Source organism: Dendrobates tinctorius, unplaced genomic scaffold (genome assembly GCF_039654945.1).
Source record: "Dendrobates tinctorius isolate UK_male_01 unplaced genomic scaffold, ASM3965494v1 ptg000073l, whole genome shotgun sequence".
In the NCBI taxonomy this organism is placed as follows: Eukaryota; Metazoa; Chordata; class Amphibia; order Anura; family Dendrobatidae; genus Dendrobates; species Dendrobates tinctorius.
The window spans coordinates 29814748-29838054 of record NW_027361741.1 but is presented as its reverse complement, the minus strand read 5'-3'; positions in this window follow the sequence as shown (position 1 = coordinate 29838054).

The window sequence follows — 23307 nt, the reverse complement described above, 5'->3', positions numbered from 1 at the left end:
AGGCCAGCAGGGAGACCTCTGAACCTGACTGCTGAGGAGCTGCTCTCTGTGTTCGGGAGGAGGTAAGTTAGGGCACTCTGTGCAGGGAAGGGGAAGTGTGTGGACGTGAGAAGGGGAGCTGGAGGATGAGCAGAGTTAAGGCTCACTCCTAGCTGGAGCGCATGGTCCGGATTCCGGTCTCCGAGTTTGTAGGGACACTGACGTTCCTGCAGCAGAAGCCGGAGGAAGTAGCATCTGTAAATGCTCTGTACCCAACTAAGGCTCAGAGGCCCCAGCATCGACGTGTTGGAGCCAGAAGGAAAAGGCTATGGCTGCCTGCCATACGAGAAAGTTCCAAAAGAGAGTCAACAGGGGGAAATTCATTGAACTCAGCACTGCGAGTACCTCAGATAAGCGCTAGAACGGAGGCCACACTACCTATCTGCAGAGAGAGAATTCGAAATTGGCTTCCAGGCTGACCAGCTCCTTCTCCATCTGTACTCTGGGTCCTGGACAGCACTTACCAAGTACAGGTAAAGGAACTGCACAACTGTGTCTGTCATCTTTCTCCTGCGCCTGGCGCACGGCTCTGCTACATCCTGCACTGCACACCATCTACCAACTCTTTCATCTGCCCTGCGACTATGCCCCTACCTGGGCAGGGCTTCTACATCTTAGCTGCACCACAACATCTGTCCCAGAGAAGTGACACTGCAGAGCTGGTCAATCTAATCAGAAACCACAGGTGGTGTCACGTATCATTCACCTATAAACATAATTCACCCATTTGCATGGACGCCCAGGGCCACGGAACGGGTCACCACCACCGTGACACATCCCTGTGAGACACCGGCCCAGTACCGATAAACCCCACTGCCCTGGCTGGCCACCCACACTCCATGTCTGATTCATCTTGGACTTGGGAATTCACGATTTGATTTGATAACCCAGGCATGGCATGATAGAAAGAGCTACATGGACTAATGTGAAGTGTGGCCTGCTGCATCATTCACTTTTGGTGGGGGTGAAGGACACAAGGAAAGGGGTTCTTCCTGACCAGGAGCCAGCACTTGACAACAGGAGTAACTCATAGACACTCACACACTCAGGATGGATCACACCACAATATAACAAGAAGATCCGTAAGAAATAATCACACATGTGGGACAATGTTCCAGGTGTCAATGATACACTTAGAGTGTTGGTTGGAGGAGGACTTCCTGGCAGAAAGGGTACAGTATCACCAGATACCAGGCATATATAGCATAGTTTAAACATTAACAATGTACTTCTATATATCAGGAGTAGTGTTGAGCCACCCCGCTAGTGTTTCGGTTCGTCGCACAGGAGGCAAGTTCGTCGAATGTTCGTCGAACATTCGAAGAACACCGTCGAACCCCATTGAAAACAATGGCAGGCAAATACAAACACATAGAAAACAATTACAAAACACCTTTAAAGGTGTCCCAAAGCAGACAAAATGCTCAGAAGACAAAAATAACATATGGAAAAGGGCAACTACATTTAGAAAAGAGGTGGAGGAGTAAAAGGAGGAGGTGGAGGAGACACAGATATAGGCTTGTCATGCCCTTATGAAGTCAAGAAAGGCTGGATTAAAAAACTTAAAATACAAACCAAAAAAAAAAAAATTCTGAAATCGAACACGCGATCATATACCATCAGACTTCCCACCAATAAATTATGCCAACTGCCGATGGGGCGGCGCTATTCCCACGAACCTCCAAACTGCGTCCATGAAGGCAAAGTGTTTGGCTTCCTTGGGCTGTATGATTGCAAATGCAAAGCTGAACCTTAAAGGATTGTCCAAAAGGGCACCACCAGGAGTGGAGCCTGTGGCTTAATTGGACTCCACCCGGGAAACCACAACCATACAAGCTACAGAAAAGATGGACAGATTGCAAGCTTTGTCGATTCTGTGTGTGGTGTGGTATGTCAGTTTGTAGTTGTGCTAGCGATTTCTCAGCTTCATTCCGTTAACGACCGAGACTCCGACATGCCCCCGCGGTACGCGTCAAGCTTACTAGAGGGATACGCGAGTCTCTGGCACGCGAGATCGAGCAATAACAGGTCTATCATGCCCTTACATCTCCGGGGCTGCATGCGCGCTACACTGAAAGGACCAGCTTTTGTCGCTTACAGGTGCTGATAACCCACTGAACACCGTTAGTGATGGGGATCTGGGATTCCAATTATTCCCCGCGAACGATGATTTCCCAGTAAGTGCAGGTCAACCGCAATTATGGAATTAGGCCTAACCAGCATTCCTGACAAAATGAAACAGCTTAACAGCTCGGCAGCCGTTCTCAGGCCCAGTATGGATTCGACAACATTGTAGAAAGTTGATAAAGGGTACAGTTTCACCTGATAACACGTATATATGTAGCATAGTTTACACATTAAAAACCTATGTCTATAGATCAGGAGGCAGGCTCAGACGGGCTCAGGCCCAGTATGGATTAGACGTGATTGGACAAAGGTGAGAAAGGGTAACATATCACCGGATTACAGCTATGTATAGCATAGTTTACACATTAAAAGCCTATGTCTATAGATCAGGAGGCTGGCTCAGATGGTCTCAGGCCCAGTATGGATTAGACGTGATTAGACAAAGGTGAGAAAGGGTACATTATCACTGGATAGCAGGTATTTATAACATAGTTTAAACATTTAAAATCTTCGTGTTCTCAGTATGGATTAGACAACAATCTAAAAAGCAGAAAAAAGAAAATGTTTTTGAAGCGTACACCAGTATACACTTTTGGTGGTATTTTTAAATCTTCATATATATTTCTGTCTCAGTAAGACAGTACAGCCTCTCCGCAATAGGAAATGAGATGCATACAATTACTGACAAAGTCTAGTGATTGCAGAAATCTAGGAATTAATTATCATGGGAAAAACTTCCGTCACAATTCTCAGAGGCGATGCTGACCCTCAATTAATTTGTGTGGAGACAGCGAAAACATAACTTTGTGAAGAAAGTGTTGCTGTATCGCAGTACCGTTGGGAGGTTTACAAAATGGCATATGTTGATCTGGGACATTCAGCTGCTGCTAAAGGCGAAATTGGTCAAGTCCGAGGAAGAGGAGGACCAAAGCAAGCCATTTTTCTGGCAACCTATGTGTCATCAGGGTAAGGTGGGACAAAATCCTTGGAAACCCATGCATGGTTCATTTTAATGAAGGTTAGATCATCCACATTTTGGGTTGACAGACGTGTCCTTTTTTCTGGCAGGATTGATCCAACTGCACTGAAGACTCTTTCTGATAGCACACTTGCAGCTGGGCAAGCGAGCTCCTGTAAGGCATATTGTACCAATTCAGGCCAGGTATCCAGTTTAGCGGCCCAATAGTCAAATGGGAATGACCAATGAGGGGGAACATCGATATGGGATGAGAAGTAGTTTGTAACCATAGTTGACAACTGCTGTCTCCTGTCACTTTCAATCGATGTAGTATTACCAGTCGTGTGAGCGGGACTTGAAAAATCAGTCCACAACATGGTCATGAAACCCCTGTCTCCAATGCCACTTCTGATGTGTGCACCACGAACACCTCTTCCAAGCTGGCCCCGGCCCCTACGGCTCGTGTGAGAACCATCACCGCTGCTGTGTGCTGGGAATGCCTCAACCAACCGGTTTACCAGAGTTGCTTGTTAGCCAATATTAGGTCAAGGTTCTACTGTGGCATTATGTTTTGGAATTTGCCTTTATAGCGTGGATCCAGGATGCTGGCCAACCAGTAGTCGTCATCGTTCATTATTTTGGCAATGCGGGGGTCCCTTTTTAGGATCTGCAAGGCATAATCTGACATGTGAGCCAATGTTCCCGGTGTCAATGATGCACTGCGAGTGCTGCGTGGAGGAGCACTTTCTGGCAAATCCACATCCCTCCAGTCACGCACAATCCCTGTACCAGACCTTGCCACGCCAACATTTTCTTTTGCCCCACGAGAAGCATCCTCTTCCCCTAAATAATCATCCCCATCATCATCCTCCTCCTCTTCCTCCTCCACCTCGTCCAGGAGAGGTCCCGGAGCAGACAATGGCTGACTGTCATCAAGGCTTCCCTCCTACTCTTCCTCCTCATCTACATCGGCTGCAGACGCCTGCTTCTTATTGTGCGTCAAAATTTGCATGAGCAGACGCATAAGTGGGATGTTCATGCTTATGATGGCATCGTCTGCGCTTACCAGCCGTGTGCATTCCTCAAAACACTGAAGGACTTTACAGAGGTCTTTCAGCTTCGACCACTGCACACCTGTCAACTCCATGTCTGCCCTCAAAGTGCCTGTCCGTGTATCCTCCCACAAATGCATTATGGCCTGCCTCTGTTCGCACAGCCACTCAACCATGTGCAGGGTGGAGTTCCACCTTGTTGCAACGTCGATAATTAGGCGGTGCTTGGGAAGGTGGAGCCATCGCTGCAGCTTCTGCATACGACTGGAGTGTACCAGCAACCAGCTTATGTGCGAGCACAGTCTTCGAACCTTATGGAGCAGGCCTGTTAACTCCGGATAATTATTGAGGAAGCACTGGTGCACCAGGTTCAAGGTGTGAGCCAAGCAAGGTATGTGTCTGAGTTTTGAAAGGGCTATGGCTGCCACAAAATTCTGGCCGTTATCACTAACTACCTTGCCTGCCTCAAGATGTAGACTGCCCAGCCATGAATCAGTTTGTCGCTGAAAGTAGTCGGCCAGTACCTCCGCGGTGTGTCTGTCGCCCAAACACATCATCTGCAACACAGTCTGCTGACGCTTTCCTCTAGCTGATCGATAGGGGGACACCTCGTGTGCAACACTGGCAGCTGCGGATGGAGTGCTCGTGCGACTGCGCTCTGTGGACGAGCTTTCGCTTCTGGAGGAGGAGGAGGAGGGTGGAACGCCTACAACTAACTGCTTCCTATACCGTGGGCTAGGCAGCACTGTCCCACCACCGCTGTCCCCTGTGGACCCTGCATCCACCACATTAACCCAGTGCACAGTGATGGACACGTAACGGCCCTGGCCATGCCTACTGGACCATGTATCAGTTGTGAGGTGCACCTTTCCACTCACTGATTGCTTGAGTGCATGGACAATGTGGTCTTTCACATGAAGGTGGAGGGCTGGGATGGCTTTGCGAGAAAAGAAGTGGTGACTGGGTAGGTCATAGCGTGGTACTGCATAGGCCATGAGTTCGTGGAAAGCTGCACTTTCAACCAACCGGTAGGGCATCATCTCTAACGAGATTAGTTTGGCAATGTGGGCGTTCAAACCCAGTGTACGCGGATGAGTACTTTCTTGTCCTACTCATAGTCTCTGGTAAGGTGAGTTGGACTTGAGAGCTGCATATGGTGGAACTAGCGGTGGACATGGCGGACTGAGAGAGGGTTGATGATGGTGATGCAGTTGGTGTTCTTTCTGATGGCCTAGATTCAGTCTTTCGTTGATATAACATTGTGATTCCCTGGCCTTTTGACAACACCTCAACATTTGCTGCTGGTGGTGTGCTAACCGGTGGGCTTACATTGGGGGAAACAATGTAGCGTTGCTGACTACCTTCCTTGGGAGCTGTTGCACATGTGGTATGTGAGGTTTGGTAGTCCGTCCATGCTTGCAAGTGCATGGTGGTTAAATGTCTAAGCATGCAACTGGTATTCAAATTTCTCTGATTTTTCCCTCGGCTAAAGGTCTTTGCGCACTTCTTACAGATAACCTTTGCCTGATCATTAGGATTTTGTTCAAAAAAGTGCCATACTGCACTCTTCCTACTATGGAAGACATTTTGAGGCCTTACACGCTGTGCTATTTTGACCGTCTGGTCAAGCTGTCCTGCAACTCTTTTGGTTTTTGTACCCCATTTTTGCACTGCTCCAGGCCTGCCAGATAACGGCTGTTGCGATGACGATGCCTGCTGCGGATGCTCCTCCTCAACTTCTGAGCTAATGGCAGCGGCACCCTCTTCCCCCAATGGATGCCAATCTGGGTCAACAACTGGGTCATCCATCAATATCATGTGCACCTTCCTCTGTGTCACCGTGTATGGTGGTATAGTATACGGGAAGGGGCACCTGAGTTTCATCAGGGTCAGATTCTGGCTCAGTACACTGCGAGGACAATGTAGTGCTCTGAGTGAATGTACCAACAGATAAATCTAGCAGTGGCTGTGCATCAGTGCACTCCATGTCAGATTCATCTTGGACTGGGGAATTCACGATTTGACTTGATAACCCAGGCATGGTATGAGAAAAGAGCTCCATGGAGTAATCTGTAGTGTAGCCTGCAGCATCCTTCACTTTTGGTAGGTGTGAAGGACACAAGGAAAGGTGTTGTTCCTGACCAGGAGCCTCCACTGACGACGCAGTGCTTTTATTTTTTGAAACTTCAGAAGAGGAGGTGATAGAGCTGGAGGCTGTGTCAGCAATGTAAGCCAAAACTTGTTCCTGAAGCTCCGGCTTTAAAAGCAGTTTACCTACTCCCAAAAAAGTGAGCCTACGAGGCCTTGTGGAGCCAGACAATGACGCCGGCTCACCACCTCCTGCCTTAGGTGCTATTGTGCTTTTGCCACAACCAGCAGAAGCACCACCACCAACACCACCATCAGGACCAGCTGGCAACCCCTGCCCACTTCCACGGCCTCTTCCACCATACTTCTTCATTTTTTTAAAAAAGGTACCCAAAATAACAACAGCTACATGGTACTGTAAAACAAGGTAAAGGGTCTATAGAGTATTGGTGAGAATTTGAAGCTCACTGTAAATTGGAGGACGCTGAACTATTGTCTCAGGCCCAGTAGATATTACACCGCAATGTGACAGGCAGAAATTGGCTGGTGTATGAGAAGACAGAAGCTGTATATAGTATTGGTGAGAAATTGAATCTCACTGTAGATTGGAGGAAGCTGAACTATTGTCTCAGGCCCAGTAGATATTACACCGCAATGTGACAGGAAGAAATTGGCTGGTGTATGAAAAGGCAGAAGCTGTATATAGTATTGGTGAGAATTTGAAGCTCACTGTAGATTGGAGGACGCTGAACTATTGTCTCATGCCCAGGACAGATTACACCGCAATGTGACAGGCAGAAATTGCCTAGTGTATGACTAACTACAAGGTGTATATAGAATTGGGCAGAATTGGAATCTCCCTAGAGTGTAGGTCTGTAAGAACGGACAAACTTCTTGACTTTTTCTTACAGAGTCACACACAGATAGCTTCATTTTGACTGCTGAACTATTGTCTCTGGCCCAGAACAGATTACACCGCAATGTGACAGGCAGAAATTGCCTAGTGTATGACTAACTACAAGGTGTATATAGAATTGGGCAGAATTGGAATCTTTCTAGAGTGTAGGTCTGTAAGAACGGACAAACACACAAAGATAGCTTCAATTTGGCCGTGATAACAGCCGGTACACGGTACTGTGTGAGGAACGTACACCGCTGTACAGTGTGTGAAAAAATGAATGCTCAGTAACTCACCAGGACAAAACAATAAAATTTGGATTGCTTTGAAAAAAGCAGTTTGCTCAGCAGTGTGAAAACAGCAATGCAGCCATCAGGGAGCCTTAAAAGGCAGCCTAATAACCAACAGAGCTGATGCACCAAAATATAGCCTCCCCTTGCACTGCACAGTAACTGGTGTGTTGTACAGGCAAAATCGCTAGCAGCAGAAGTAGTTTTTGGTATCTTCTTCACTGCCTAACGCTCTCCCTACAGAATCAGCAGCTCTTTTATACCCCCTGTGACGCCACACATAGCAAGCCAATCACTTGCATGCCCTTCACAAACATGGTGGTAACCGCTGCCTATGTCATCACATTGCCCACAGTGTCCGTTCTTCCTCATTGACTGAAAAAGGGCGCAAAAGCATCTTTTGAAATGCGACTTTGGCGCGATGGTCGCCGACCTCGTGGCCGACTTCACTCTAAGGTCGGGTTTCGTTTCATGAAACCCGACTTTGGCGAAAGTTGGAGACTTTTGAATTTTTTTCGACCCGTTTCGCTCAACTCTATCCAAGATCTCTGCTGGAAAATAAGTAAATAATTTTAAATGATGTGGGGGTCCACATTATTTTTTAAAACCAGCCAAGGCAACGCAGACAGCTGAGGGCTGATATTATCACGATGGGAAGGCCATGATCATTTATCCCTTCCCAGCCTTAAAAAACCCTGCAGCCTCTCCAGGATTGGTACACCACAGTAAATGTGCCAATTCTAGGGCTTTGCCCGTTTCTTCCAGATTGGGGGAAGTTATGGGGGTGTTTTATAAACACCTCACCATTACTAACCCCTGGGCTTCACCTGACATTACACAGCTGAGATCAACCCCCCAAAAAATTACCCCAATTATCTCCATTACTAACCCCTGGGCTTGTGCTGACATGAACCCCCAAAAATATTACACCAATTGCCACAACAGGGCAATCGGGAAGAGTAGGATAAAGCAACAGAATTGGAGAATCTCATGTGAGTCACCAATTCTGAGGCAGCTGCGGACTGGTATTTCTAAGCTGGAAAGGGCCAAATATCGATAGACCTTCCCAATCTGATAATATAAGCCTGCGAGCTGTCTGCTTTACATTGGCTGGTTACCAAAAAAAAGGGAGACCTCAAGTCTTTTAAAAATATTTATGATATTTGTCTGTGATGCATTTTTTAGGTGCGTTTTCAGCCGCAAAACATGCGGCGTGGGCACTTGAGCATGGCGCTTGAGCACCCACTATACTTGATCAAATTAAATATATATAGCTGGGAATTCGGAAAAACAAAAGAACCAAGTTCTTAAATCAGGATACTCTCCAATATACACAATTAGAGAATAAAGGATATTGGGAGTGTAGATCCCTTATAATACAATACATGGATGTGGCATCAAGTAGATTCTAGACCTTGTTTTTGCCAAAAATTACACAACATATTTAATCAAAATTATACAAACAAGAAAACTCAAAAATGGACAAAATCACCATGTAGAAAAAGTTGTGACTATAAAAACAATACAACCATGGGGCAATACAATAGGCATACAGCGTATCAGGGAGTAAATAGGGTCACAAAAATATATAAGGTAATATACAGAGTAAGATTCATTATAATACATGACCCATAGGCATGGGGTGTGAGGATTTGCATAAAATTTATTAAAATTTATAATACACAGGAGAAGTCAATGAGGTGATTGTTCACGAAAATAGACTATTTTCCATATAAGTATATATTACATTCTACAGGATGGTGGGGAAGGGGACAGTAGGTTGAGGGTTGCAGCAGCTCCAGTGATGGTGAGGCGGTAGCTCCAGTAGTGGTGAGGAGGCAGCGGGGATCATTGCAGGCTGTAAGCTTTCCTGAAGAGATGGTTTTTCAGGTTACATCTGAAGGATCCGATTGTGGTTGATAGTCGGACGTGTTGGGGCAAAGAATTCCAAAGGATGGGGGATATTCGGGAGAAGGCTTGGAGGCGGTTGGGTGAGGAGCGAATAAGTGTGGAGGAGGGAAGGAGGTCTTGGGATGACTGGAGATTACATGAGGAAAGGTATCGGGAGATTAGTTCAGAGACATATGGGAGAGACAGGTTATAGATGGCCTTGTAGGTCAGTATTAGTAATTTGAATTGGATACGCTGAGGGAATGGGAGCCAGTGAAGAGATTTGCAGAGGGTAGAAGTGGAGGCGTAGCGAGGAGATGAATTAGTCAGGCGGCAGAGTTAAGGATGGACTGGAGAGGTGCGAGGGTGTTAACAGGGAGGCCACAGAAAAGGATGTTGCAATATTCGAGGCGGGAGATGATGAGGGCATGTACAAGCATCTTAGTAGAATGAGGGTTGAGGAAGGGATGGATTCTGGAAATATTTTTGAGCTGGAGGTGACTGGAGGTGGAGAGAGCTTGGATGTACGATTTGAAGGACAGGGCAGAGTCAAGGGTTACTCCGAGGCAGCTGACCTCTGGTACGGGGGAAAGTGTGATGTCGTCAATGGTTATAGATAAGTCGGGTAAGGGAGATCTGTGAGATGGGGAAAGATGATCAGTTCAGATTTGTCTACATTGAGTTTGAGAAAGTGAGAGGAGAAGAAGGAGGATATGGCTGATAGACACTCCGGGATTCTAGACAACAGAGAGGTGACGTCTGGGCCAGAGAGGTAGATCTGAGTATCATTGGCGTAAAGGTGGTACTGGAATCCATGGGACTTTATGAGTTTCCCCAGGCCAAGTGTATAGATTGAGAAGAGTAGGGGTCCTAGAACAGCCTTGGGGGACTCCAACAGAGAGAGGGTGGGATGAGGAGGTAGTGTGGGAGATGCTGAATGTGCGGTTGGAAAGGTATGAGGAGATCCAGGATAGGGCGAGGTCTTTGATGCCAAAGGAGGAGAGGATCTGTAGTAGGAGGCATTGGTCAACTGTGTCGAAAGCAGAGGACAGGTCAAGAAGGAGGAGTATAGAGTATTGTCCGTTAGCTTTGGCTGTAAGTAGGTCTTTGGTAATTTTGGTCAGGGCTGTCTCTGTGGAATGATGGGGATGGAAACCAGATTGCAGATTGTCAAAGAGAAAGTTAGATGAGAGGTGGGAGGAAAGGTCAGCGTGGACATGCTGTTCCACGAGTTTAGAAGTGAATGGGAGCAGCGATATTGGGCGATAGCTGGACATGGCTGTTGGGTCGAGAGTTGGCTTTTTAAGGATAGGCATGATTGTGGCATGTTTGAAAGCAGAAGGGAAAGTACCGGAAGTACAGTAATTGATAGGTTGAAGAGGTGGGTTAGGGATGGGATAAGAGTGGTGGCAAGGTTGGGGAGGATGTGGGATGGGATGGGGTCGAGTGCACAAATGGTGAGGTGTAATTTGGGGATTAGATGAGCAAGCTCCCCTTCATTGTTGTTGGATAAGGAGGTTATGGGGTTTGGGCATTGGTCTGGTATACAAAGGGGTTGTGGTGGTTGAATAATAAAGACTTGCCGTGTTTGGTCTATCTTGTTTTTGAAGTGCATGGCGAAGTCCTCAGCAGAGATTAGGGAAGTTGGAGGGGGCAGTGGTGGGCGGAGGAGGGAGTTAAGAGTATTGAACAACTGTATGAGGTTGTGGGATAAGGTACATACAAGGGATATAAAGTAGGCCTGTTTAGTAGAGGTGAGGGCAGATTTGAATGCAAGTATTGCTTGCTTGAGTGCAGTGAAGTCATCTTGGGAATGAGTTTTCTTCCAGCGCCATGCAGAAATTCTGGATGCTTGCTGAAGTTTTTTAGTGGTGTTATTGTGCCAGGGTTGTCTATTGATTTGTCGCACTCTGCTATGCATGACAGGGGCGACCGAGTCAATGGCTAATGCGAGAGTGGCATTGTAGAAACTAGTGGCAGTGTCTGTGTCGTGGAGTGAAGATATGGAGGACAATGGTAGGATAGAGTCAGAGAGTATGTGAGTGTCTAGATGTGCAAGGTTTCTGCGGGGGTGCGCATGTTGCTGGACATGGGTGACAGGTGAGGACTCGGAGGACAGTGATGAGAAAGAAAGTAGATGGTGGTCAGATGGAGGGAGAGGTTGTGAAGTTAGATAGGGAGCAGAGACGGGTGAAGACCAGGTCTAATGTGTGTCTGTCTGTGTGGGTGGCTGAGGAGGACCACTGAGTAAGTCCAAAAGATGAAGTAAGCGACAGGAGTTTTGCGGCTGCTGACTGGTGGGTGTCAATGGGGATGTTGAAGTCACCCATGATGATGGTGGGAATGTCAACAGAGAGAAAGTGAAGGAGGCGGGTAGAGAATTGGTGAATGAAGGCAGTGGTTGGGCCTGGAGTTCGGTATATGACAGCCACTTGGAGGTTGTAGGGAGAGTAGATGCGGACAGAGTGGACTTCAAAAGAGGGGAGGACAAGGGAGGGAAGAGGTGGGATTGGGTTGAAGGTGCAATTGGAAGAAGAAGGCCCACTCCTCCATCATGTCTGTTGCCAGGAGGAGTGTGGTTGAAGTGGAGGCCGCCATAGAATAGTGCAGCAGGGGAGGCGGTGTCGTAGCGTGTCAGCCATGTTTCAGTGAGGCCAAGGAAGGAAAAATTGCAGGAGGTAAAGAGGTCGTGAATTACATGGCGTTTATTGCAAATGGAGTGGGCATTCCAGAGGGATCCCGAGAGAGAGCAGGGTGGTGGGCGTCAAGGGCATAGATTTGAGGTGAGAAAGATTTCGGGTGTTTGTTTTGGCTGGGGAATGATAGAAGAGGTAATAATGGGAGCTATGAGCTGTGGGGGTCCAGGGTTGGGAGATAAGTCACCAGCAGTGAGAAGCAGAGAGATGCAGAGCAGGTGGGAGGAGAGTGGGAGATTAGTTTTGTGTGTTATTAGGAGAGATCTGAGGTTGAGGAGCAGGTCAGTGGTTGAGGTCAGGTGTGTCATGATCCCAGTGCAGGTTTTTGAGCTGCACACCGGGGGTTAATGTCTGGAGCTCTGTGCAGGTTTTGACCTGCACACTTGGGGTTAATGATTGTGGCCTCTTTCTGGTTCTGGGAGAGCTTCATAAACCCCTGGGTAGCTTCAATCCCTGCCAGTTATACTTTTGCCTTTGGCCTAGTGTGCTGACCCCCATGTGCCTGTTTGTTGCTATAGCTTGTTTATATGGTTCTGACCCGATTCTGTTTCCCGTTGTGAGTTTGCCTGTTGATTTTGTACTGCGTTATTATCTGTGTATGACTCATTGCCTGTGACCTGACTACTCTCTGCTCGCCCCTCTGGTACCTTGCAGCTATCTCTGTGTGTGACTCATTGGGTACGTCCTGATTATTCTCACTATCTATGCCCCTTGGTAACTTTGTCTCGCAGTTACTCTGCTAGGAATTGTCTTGCAGCTCCTAGCTCTGTGGAGTTTAAGCCACGCCTCTAGCAGTCACGTGCTTCAGGTCCTACGGCTCTGAAGTACACATCTATTCGGTTGCTGCCCGCTCCACAGATAGCTTTGAGCACTGTTCGCTTTACTCAGGACACGCGCACTGGCTCAGTGAGCTAGTTCAGTGTGGTGTCTCTGACAAGGTGGGGGCAAGAGGAAAGGAGGGATTATTGCGTGGTTAGAAGGTGCTGGGTCTGTGGATAGCGAAGGAGAGTCAGGAGTAATGTAGGCAAAACCATTAGAGCATATTTCAGCATGGTAAGAGTAAGTGTGGAGCTAACAGAAAATTTTTTTGTATATTTTAACAAAGGTTAGGCGTACCTTCTGGTCACTTCTGGCTCATTTCTGGCATATTTCTATTGTTATCCTTAAAAAAGACATCATTGCAAAAGACAGCCCAAGGTCTAGACAGTCCTGTGCCTCTGAATTTATGGCAACTTAACAGCACATGAAAAAGCCCAAGTGTGATCAGAAGGGAGGAGCAGAAGGAAGGCTGGACACAGACACAGGAGATGATTAATTAGAAGTCAGAAGAGAAAATGCAAAAGGAGATTGATTCACATGGACAGATAAGGCCAAATTGTCTGTTAGAATCAAGGAAATAAGGTGAGAAAGGAGTCAGCAGACATACCAGTAATAGAGAGATACAGGGTCATTGGAATCAGGAAAGATGGGTTATGGTATTGCAGCATTTATTTAGGTATTTTGACGAAACATACCTCCCCCTTACTACTAACCCAGAAGTGAAGTATGATCGGCGGTGAAACTCACAAACCAGGCCTGAAATCATAATATAGGTATATTAATAAGTTTAATCAATTTTAATCAAGATATTATTTTTGTTCTGGACTACCCCTTTAATGACCACCATTGCAACTTTTTTCATTTTAACACAATTGAGGAAAAATTTTCTTGCGCGCGATGTAAGGTGAAAATGCATCAGCCATATGTCATTAGCAAAAGCAGCATCTACATGGTTAACAGTGAGAGGAAGCTCCCTCTTTAACCCCATGGGCACTTGATTGTGGGGTGCTAGCTACGGTGGCCTGTTAGACACTGCTTATGGCAAGGCCTAACAGGCTAAGTGTCAGTGTAAGGCTGGAGTCACACACAACGTATAAAAAAAAAAAATCGGTCTGTTTTTCTCGGATGAGAATCGCAGAAATGTTTCATGAAGAGTGATCCGTATGTGAGCCGTGTGTAATGTGAGGATGCGATTTCCTCGCATCAAAGTATCCGTGTGACATCCATATACATACAGTCTATTTACACTAATGTTAAAAAGTTTAGGGTCACTTAGAAATTTCCTTATTTTTGAAAGAAATCAGTTTTTTTCCAATAAAGCTGACATTAAATGATTCAGAAATACACTCTATACATTGTTAATGTGGTAAATGATAAATCTAGCTGCAAACATCTGGTTTGCAATGCAATATCTTCATAGGTGGAAAAAACCACTCATATACGACCATAGATCCAGTATAAAAATAGAATATCTTTATTTGACAGGTATGCAGAGCAAGACAAAAACAGTGTGATAATACACATAGAATAACCACGTGGCATGGAAACCGTGGCGGATCCCACCCAGAAACTCACAAACTTGTATTATAAATCAGATGTAATATATATATATATATATATATACACACACACAATACATTTGTATGCAACTCAATTCTTAATACAAATTGTAAACCGTATCAATCGCTAATCCAATCAGCCCTAAAGGTATATCATAACGTCCCAGTGAGCCAATAAATCACTATCCCATAAAGATCGAATAAATACCATCTAAGGGAGATAATAACGAGAATATAAGTGCCACCGTCATCTTTATCATACCGAATCGACATAATATAACCCTGGTTAATATACCAGTCCTAGTTTTGTAACCTCATGATGTCGCTGATGCAATATATATGACCATGTTAACCCAAAATGGGATCCGCCATGTTTTCCATGCCACGTGGTTATTCTATATGTATTATCACACTGTTTTTGTCTTGCTCTGCATACCTGTCAAATAAAGATATTCTATTTTTATACTGGATCTATGGTCGTATATGAGTGTTTTTTTCCACCTCCTTTTTCATTGTGTTTTTACGATGGATCTATATTGAGGTCCTTTTCAAACGGTGACATACAGGTTGAATACATAGTATGCCTGTAATGTGGTATCTCAGCCTGTTTGTGTTTATGAGTATTTCTTTTGATTAATATCTTCATAGGTGTATAGAGGCCCATTTGCAACAACCATCACTCCAGTGTTCTTATGGTACTTTGTGTTTGCTAACTGTGTAAGAAGGCTAATGGATGGTTAGAATACCCTTGAAAACCCTTGCGCAAGTATGTTAGCACAGCTGAAAACAGTTTGGCTGATTAGAGAAGCTATAAATATGATTTCCTTTGAGCTAGTTGAAAATCTGGTGCATTATATTTGTTGGTTCCATTAAACTCTCAAAATGGCCAGATAAAAGAACTTTCATGGGAAACTTGACAGTCTATTCTTGTTCTTAGAAATGAAGGCTATTCCATGCGAGAAATTGCCAAGAAACTGAAGATTTCCTACAAGGGTGTGTACTACTCCCTTCAGAGGAGAGCACAAACAGGCTCTAACCAGAGTAGAAAGAGAGGTGGGAGGCCCCGCTGCGCAACAAGACAACTATATTAGAGTACGTAGTTTGAGAAATCGACGCCTCACAGGTCCTCAACTAGCCGCTTTATTAAATAGCACATGCAAAACGCCAGTGTCAACGTCTACAGTGAAGAGGCGACTCCGGGATGCTGGCCTTCAGGGCATTGTGGCAAAGAAAAAGCCATATCTGAGACTGGCTAATAAAAAGTAAAGATTAATATGGGCAAAAGAACACAGACGTTGGACAGAGGAAAATGGGTAAAAACTGTTAAGGACAGACAAATCCAAGTTTGAGGTGTTTGGATCACTCAGAAGAACATTTGTGAGACGCAGAACAACTGAAAAGATTCTGGAAGAGTGCCTGACGCCATCTGTGAAACATGGTGGAGGTAATGTGATGGTCTGGGGTTGCTTTGGTGCTGGTAAAGTGGGAGATTTTACAAGGTAAAAGGGAATGAAAGGTCTGAAATGCTGTAATTGCAACTCATTTGATTAATAAAAGTATGAGTTTTCATGGAAAACACAAAAATGTCTGGATGACCCCAAACTTTTGAATGGTAGTGTGTGTATATATATATATATATATATATATATATATATATATATATATATGTGTGTCAGTGAGACACATATATACAGTTATATTTCATAAAGTTTTAGATAGCAGAATAGGTTAGTATTCAATTATCAGCATCCGTAAAATCATTACAGAACCCAACAGGATATGAGACATGGTTTACATATAGTAATCCATTGCATATCCCTCACTAATAATGTTAGTAGTGTATGTGTGTTAAATTTTGGAGCTGTAGGTGTTAAATTAAAGGATTCATTCACGAAAAAAACTGGCGTGGGCTTCCGCCCAATTTTGTCCGCCAGAGAGGGCAAACCAGTGACTGAGGGCAGATATTAATAGCCAAGAGAGGGTCCCCCTGGCTAAAATAATCTCCCCCAGCCACCCCAGAAAAGACGCATCAATAAGATGTGCCAATTCTGGCACTTACCTGCTCTCTTCCCATTGCCCTGTAGCGGGTGGCATATGGGGTAATAAGGGGTTGCTATTGTAAGGTGACATTAATCCCTGGTTAATAGTGGAGAGGTGTCAATAAGACACCTATCCATTATTAATCCACAAGTCTGAAAGGGGTTATAAAACACACACATATTAAGAAAAAAGACTTTTAATGAAACAAACACGCATTTTATCCATCTTTATTACACTCCCAATCTACTTGAAGCCATCGTTCTCCTGTAAAAAAAATCCAAAATAAAAAAGCAACATTATCACATACTGTACAGTCTAGGCCGAGATACGGTGGAAATCGCAGCATGCTGCGATTTTTCTCTCACGTATAATACGGACGAGAAAAAAGCGGATGATGGGAGCTGCCCCATAAATTAACACTGGTTCAAGTGCCATGCGATTTTTTCTCGCATAGCACTCGTCCGTATTTCTCTCTAATGTGACTCTGGCCTAACCATGATCTGCAGTACAGCAATACGGAAGTAGTATTGCAGAAGGACTAAGAAAAAAGTCAATAAATTTTATAACAAATTAAAAAAAACAGGTAAACATTGTGGAAAAATTTGTGCTTATTTATTATTTTTTTACTTACTTATATAGCGATATTGATTTCCCCAGGGCTTTATCGACATCAAATGTGTAAAGATGTTTATATAAAGAGTTTAAAGACAGAAATAACAAGAAAAACAAACAATCATGCACAAAATTGGTATCGCCTCGTTTGCAACAATGCAAGATCGGAAACTGTTACATTATTTGTTTTGTGTTGTAAATACCATAAAAAAAATAAAAACTGACAAAAATGTAGGTTTTTCCTGATACGAACAGGAAAAAAAAAAGAGAACAAAAAAGTAATCAAACACATGTATGTTGAAAAAGTATAGTATCACTGGAAACATCAATGTGTCCCGTAAAAAGAAAGCCTCGTACAGTTCTGTTGGAGGAAACATAAAACGTTATAGACTTTAGAATACAAAGCTGAAAAACAAATTATTTTTCAGCAAAAAATGTTTTACTTTAACCCCTTCACAACTTGCGCTGTACATGTACTGTGCATGTCGTGTCTCTCCCTTTGATGTGGGCTCCGGCGCTGAGCTCACATCTTTCCCAACACATGTCATCTGTTTTGAACAGCTGAAATGTGCTCCCAACAGCCGCAGGTGGAATCGTGATCCATCCACGGCTGTTAAACTGTTAAATGCCACTGTTGAAGTCAATCTCTGATAGTGGCATTTAGTGTGATCGTGCCAGAAGCGCATCACTAATCCTACCCATCGGCACCTGTGTCACATGACCGCAGGTCGCCAATGGGTTGACATGACAACCCGTGGTCTGCAGGAGATCCCTGTGGTTGTCACTGATGGACTGCTGTGAGCAGCGGTCGGTGATCATAGCAAGTGAGCAGCAGGTGATCTGATCATCGCCTGTGTGTAGCAGAGGCGATCGAATTACTAAAGCTTCTATTATGCCCTGGAGACTATTGAAGCAAGCAAAAGAAGAAAAAAATGTTTTTTTATTAACAAATAAAAAAAATATAAAAATTTAAACCACCCTCCACTTACCCCATTCAAAATACAACTCTAAAAAATACACATATTTGGCATCGCCACGTTCAGAATCGCCCAGTCTATCAAGATATAGAAATAATTAATCCGATTGGTAAACGGCGCAGCGAAAAGAAAATTAAAAACGCCAGATTTATGTTTTTTTGGTCCAGCAACACTGCATTAAAATGCATACTGACAGAAAAATAAAAAAAGTTATGGCTCTGGGAAGAAGGGGAGCAAAAAACAGAAACGCAAAAATGAAAAAGGGCTGTGGCATGAAGGGGTTAAGTTTTCAAATGAGCAAAATATAAAAGCCTAAATAAATCTAGTATCACCACGATCATACTGACTGCAAGATAAAGCTGACATATCCCTCCAAAATATATGAATAAAAATGGTCAAAAAATATTTTGCACTGAAAAAATGAAAAAAAAAAATCAATTTTAGTGTGCAAAAGTAGGAAAACATTAAAAAAAAATCTTGTATTACCCTGGTATTGCTGCAATTGTTCTGACCTAAAGAAAAAAGCTGTCTTATCACTTATACCGCACGGCGAATATCATAAGAAAATGAATAAAAAGATACTTTTTTATATGTATATATCAGACACCTGCGCTAACTGCCTGTAAAGACGGTTAATAGAAATGGGGTTTTTGCACAAGAGGAGATTCAATTGTGTAGTTAAACAGGTATAATCAATGGTAAAGATGAAACCAAACAAATGATACTCCATGGTGCTCAATGAATAGATTATGCTCCGTGGTTAATACCACTAGTCCTTATTATGCCCACAAAAAAAAACTTAAGCGATGTTGAACTTTCTCTGATAAGAGGCTTGGATGGAATCAATGCCGGAACTTGTGGTTGCAATGGCACATACTGGTGGTTCAGTGTTAAAGGAGGTAATGAGGCGTTCTGTGACAGCACCAAGTGGGCGTCCCCCCTATCAGGTGCACTACAACTTCCACAGGAGCTGGGAGCTGGGGAGAGCAGGCGGCGGTAGCGTGTTCCAGTGTACACGTGCGCACCAGGCCTGACGAAGAAGGTCTGTGAACCTTGGAAACGCGTCGGCACTAGTTTGGTCCTCCTGCGCTCCCATCCCCACTTGCGGTGATGTCACCCGCCCCCTCAACCCGACGCTGTTTTGGCGCTGGTGCGCACGTGTACGCTAGAACACGCTGCCGCCTGCTCTCCCCAGCTCTCAGCTCCTGTGGAAGTTGCAGTGCACGTCACAGGGGCCGCCCCCTTGGTCCTGTCACAGCACGCCTCATTACCTCCTTCAACACTGAACCACCAGCATGTGCCTTTACAACCACAAGATCCGGCATTGATTCCATCCAGGTTCAGGTCCCCAAAGGAAACTAAAAACTAAAGTAAAAAAAAAGAGTAATAAAATAAAAGGCAATAAAATATATATATACCTTAAAATTCAAATCACCACTTTTTCCAAATTTAAAAATAAAAACCTAAAAGAATAAATATTGCTGTGTTTTTATTGGTTCAATATATAAAAATAGCAAATTATTTAGAAGGCAATCTATGTACCCCAAAGTGGTGCCAATAAAAACAACAACTTGGCATATAAAAAAAATCAAGCCTTCATTAAGTTATCGCTCTTTTTATTTTACAAAGTTCTGAACTTTTGCTAACCACTAAAATAAAAAAAAACTTTACAAATTTGTTATTTTGTGATTGTGCTGAACGGAGAATCAGGTCACTTTTACAATGAATGCTGTGAAAGCAAACTCCCCAAAAAACAATGGCGGAATTGTGTTTTGTTTTAACATTCAATGCACTTGGAATTTTTCTTTGCATTTCTCAATGCAGTATACAGTAAAATGAATGGTGTTATTCAAAATATAACTCATCTCATGAAACCAAGCATATCACTATTTCAAGGGAAAAATTTTAAAAATGTACAGCTCTTGGACAAAAAAAACGCAAAGTTACATAGAATTATATATATTGGATCCATATAGAAACTGTACATTAATGATACAAGGTAAACGATACAATGTTCATCCATACAACAACGTTACGGTGCTTTTGTTTTACAGAAAAATAATGCGGATAATGCGAGGGAGGCTACTCTTGAAACTGAAGGATTCAATTAAACATTTCCTTAAATGTGCCAATTCAGCATCAGTGCTGTTTATGACGTCATGGATTTTATTTTTTTTTACCTTCATTTCAATGTGATGACGACTTCCATTTCTGATCTTAAGGCTGGAGTCACACTAACCTGCGCAAAATACGGTCAGTATTTTACATGCGTAATACGGATGACAGACCCCTGAATAGTGCTCCGTATGTCATCCGTAAGCAAGGTGTGGTTGCGTATTTTGCGCATGTCAGCATCCGTATGGCGAGATTTTCTCGCAGGCTTGCAAAATGGACATATAATGGAGCCCTATGACAGTTTTAATAAAGAAATGAAAGAATACATATAGACACATAGAATGCATATATATATATATATTTATATATATATTCTATATGTATTCTATGTGTCTATATCTATTCATTCGTTTCTTTATTAAACCTGTCAGTGTGAGTTTACTGTATAGCGCACTGAATTGCCGGCTTTGCTAAAAGACACCGGGTGCGTATTTCTCGCAAGTCACATGTGTGGTCCGTGTGTAATCCGTATTTTTTGCGCACCCATAGACTTGCATTGGCGTACTACGGCCGTAGTACGCTGACAATCGCAGCAGGCTGCGAGTGGCACGGAGCGTAGGATACTGAGGAGAAATATACGGCTGGTGCGAGTGACCCCATAGAGAATTATTGGTCCGTGTTTAATGCGTGCTTTTAGCGCCTCTCACTCTCCCGTATTCCTCGCCAGTGTGACTCCGGCCTAAGGCTGCCATACCTATTAGATGAATGTCGACTGAACCTGCTAATTTTGGACATACACTCCAGCTGTTTATGTATATGGTAGTGGCCCAACTTTGCTTGACATCAAAAGTCATAAGAAAGAAGTATTGGGCATGTTGGATGTCAGCATGCCCCATCTTTTTTCCTCAAGGAAGATAAGCCAACACAAGAGTTCATGTGGACGGTGGGTCATCAGGAATTGGTGGCTGAAAGAATGAGAGTTCAGCTGAAAGTTAACAAAGGAGGATGACCAACAATATGAAATATTTTATTCACTTAAATTGAAATCAGATAGTTTTTTTTTTTAATACTGTGAACAGATGTCCCTTAGGATGTACCATATTTAATTTTAAGTTTGCCATATTATACCATATTTATATCTGTTTTCCTAATAGTTATGCCTTCTTTTAAAATGAATATAAATGTAAAAGGGGTTTTTCCATCTGACATATCAAAAGGATAAGCCATAAATGTATGATGGCTACAGGCCCCACCACTGGGAATTAAAGAGAACCTTTCACTATTTAAAAGGAGCATCCCCTCCAATTGCCGCTTCTCAACTGAATCTGGAACAGGCTTTCTTTGATCGGTGGGTATGTGACACCCGGACCCCTGACCGATCAGCTGTTCCCAGTGTCAGTCAGAACTGCACAGCACAACTTCCCGGACTGTATAGTGGCCGTGGCCAGGTACTGCACATCCGCCTCTTATTCAAATCAAGAGCCACTATTTCGTCAGTGGGGCAGTGCTGTGCAGTCTCGCAACTGAGCAATTCCAGCCACCACCAACATGAGGAACAGTTGATTGGCGGGGGTGCCGGGTGTCACATTTCCCTCAACCAGACATTGATGATCTATTATAAGGATAGGCCATCAAAGTTAACGTCTCAAATAATCCCTTTAAAAATAAAAATCTATAACTATGTTGATGCTCTGCTGTCAGAGGAGAAGTGGCCGATCATGCATGGCTTTCTTCATTCATTTTTATACGAGAGTTCCGAGAATTGCTGAGAACACTTGTTCGCCAACTTTTCATACCTCCCATACGGCGTCAAATTACCTTCTCCATGTTTACTAAAGCCAAGGAGACACAGGGGCAAGGCTACGGGCAAAGCCAAACTGAGAGGTGTGGAGAGAGGAGGAGGGGTGAAGGATTTTCTGCATACTTGCATGCAAATGGGTGACTGGATAACCAGGTGACTATAAGGCTAGGTTCACATTGCGTTAATGCAGCCCGTTCAACACATAGCGTTGGCAGACTGCATTAACGCTACTGTCATATTGTCATTGCGTTTACCGATCATGCTAGCGCAGCTTCCCTATCTGTGCTAGCAGTGACGGAACCTCGGACGCTGCAGACCGCGTCCGAGGGTCCGTCACAGAATGACGGCACATCGCGAACGCAAGCCGATTATGACATGCGTTGGCAATGCGCTCGTCTATTGCAGTCTATGGGTGCGTTAACGCATCCGTTACATAGCGTTAATGCCGCTATGTAACGGATGCGTTAAATGCTGCCCACAAACGCAATGCAACCCAGCCTTATTCCAGTCAGTCTCCATGTACAGTAGGACGAATGTGACGACTCCTGGAGTGGACCCTCTGGGTCGTGGCACCAACCCTCCCAGGGCGAGCTGGCCTAGTGAGGACCACCCCCTATACAGGGAGTGTCAGGAGCAAGCCCCACGGGATAAAGTACCACGACTGCTGACAACAGGCGGCCGTCTCACAGGAGACACGCGTGAGTCTGCAGGGAGGTGCAGGGTGTACTCAGGAACAAAGGGTGTGTACACGGGAGTGCGCTAGATACAGGATAGTGCAAGACGGGTACACGAGAGCACGTATGGCGAGCAGCGACTAGTACGTCCGGGGCTGAGCAACACAGGACGCGTGCAAGGAGCACGTCAGAGTACTGAGTGGGGCAGCAGGTGTGCCAAGAGGTGTAACAGAGTACAGGGACAGAGTGTGTGCCAGGAGGCATAACTGAGTACAAAGCAGAGAGCGGATTCAGAGCGTGCGCCAAGAGGCACAATAGAGTCCAAGACATAGTGCAGGTTCAGAGCGAGTACACCGAGAGGCATGGCTGAGTATAGGACAGGGCCTGAATACAGCGCACAGCCAGGCAGGGACACACCAGACCAAGTCAGGAAGCACAACAATAATCAGGCACCTCCCATAGGGGAGGTAGTCTGATATAGCACATGACCACTAAAGCTTCCGGGTCAAGTCCTCCATTACCATAGAGAGGACGGACCTGGAGAATGAACAGACAAGAGCGCGCAAGCGCATACCCAACATGGAGGAGGTGGGAGCCTGGGTACGAGAAGTGCGCGTGCGCACCCGATGGGACCCCTGGAGCGACCGCGGCTCCGGAAGAGATGACGTCAGG